The following is a 944-nucleotide window of genomic DNA, read 5'->3' as shown; positions in this document are numbered from 1 at the left end:
CAGACTCAGTTCTGGTGGAGAGATCCGCGTGGGTTCGAACCCCACAGCTGACACTCTATAAACAAGGGAACAATATATCAGTACGACCGACATCAACCAGAGTACGGATCACAAGATACTAGCACTTACTCATCGTCAGTTTGGTCGAGTGGTCTAAGGCGCCAGACTCAAGTTCTGGTGGAGAGATCCGCGTGGGTTCGAACCCCACAGCTGACAGTCTATAAACAAGGGAACAATATATCAGTACGACCGACATCAACCAGAGTACGGATCACAAGATACTAGCGCTTACTCATCGTCAGTTTGGCCGAGTGGTCTAAGGCGCCAGACTCAAGTTCTGGTGGAGAGATCCGCGTGGGTTCGAACCCCACAGCTGACACTCTATAAACAAGGGAACAATATATCAGTACGACCGACATCAACCAGAGTACGGATCACAAGATACTAGCACTTACTCATCGTCAGTTTGGTCGAGTGGTCTAAGGCGCCAGACTCAAGTTCTGGTGGAGAGATCCGCGTGGGTTCGAACCCCACAGCTGACAGTCTATAAACAAGGGAACAATATATCAGTACGACCGACATCAACCAGAGTACGGATCACAAGATACTAGCGCTTACTCATCGTCAGTTTGGCCGAGTGGTCTAAGGCGCCAGACTCAAGTTCTGGTGGAGAGATCCGCGTGGGTTCGAACCCCACAGCTGACACTCTATAAACAAGGGAACAATATATCAGTACGACCGACATCAACCAGAGTACGGATCACAAGATACTAGCGCTTACTCATCGTCAGTTTGGCCGAGTGGTCTAAGGCGCCAGACTCAAGTTCTGGTGGAGAGATCCGCGTGGGTTCGAACCCCACAGCTGACAGTCTATAAACAAAGGGAACAATATATCAGTACGACCGACATCAACCAGAGTACGGATCACAAGATACTAGCGCTTA

At 49.6% G+C, this 944-nt stretch overlaps 5 non-coding genes across 5 annotated transcripts; all 5 read left to right on the top strand.

The window, feature by feature from the left end:
• The first annotated feature begins 134 nt into the window (after positions 1 to 134).
• On the top strand, positions 135 to 216 carry Pmar_PMAR003105. Its single transcript has one exon. It is a non-coding gene; the product is annotated as a tRNA-Leu (tRNA).
• An 81-nt stretch (positions 217 to 297) lies between these two features.
• Positions 298 to 379, top strand: Pmar_PMAR003104. Its single transcript has one exon. It is a non-coding gene; the product is annotated as a tRNA-Leu (tRNA).
• Positions 380 to 460: 81 nt separating this feature from the next.
• Positions 461 to 542, top strand: Pmar_PMAR003103. Its single transcript has one exon. It is a non-coding gene; the product is annotated as a tRNA-Leu (tRNA).
• An 81-nt stretch (positions 543 to 623) lies between these two features.
• Positions 624 to 705, top strand: Pmar_PMAR003102. The gene has a single exon. It is a non-coding gene; the product is annotated as a tRNA-Leu (tRNA).
• Positions 706 to 786: 81 nt separating this feature from the next.
• Positions 787 to 868, top strand: Pmar_PMAR003101. Its single transcript has one exon. It is a non-coding gene; the product is annotated as a tRNA-Leu (tRNA).
• Positions 869 to 944: the final 76 nt, after the last annotated feature.

This window comes from Perkinsus marinus (assembly GCF_000006405.1).
Source record: "Perkinsus marinus ATCC 50983 genomic scaffold scf_1104296947188, whole genome shotgun sequence".
NCBI lineage: Eukaryota > Perkinsozoa > Perkinsida > Perkinsidae > Perkinsus > Perkinsus marinus.
Note: the sequence above shows the minus strand (reverse complement) of the source record. Positions and strands in the feature narration are given on the sequence as shown.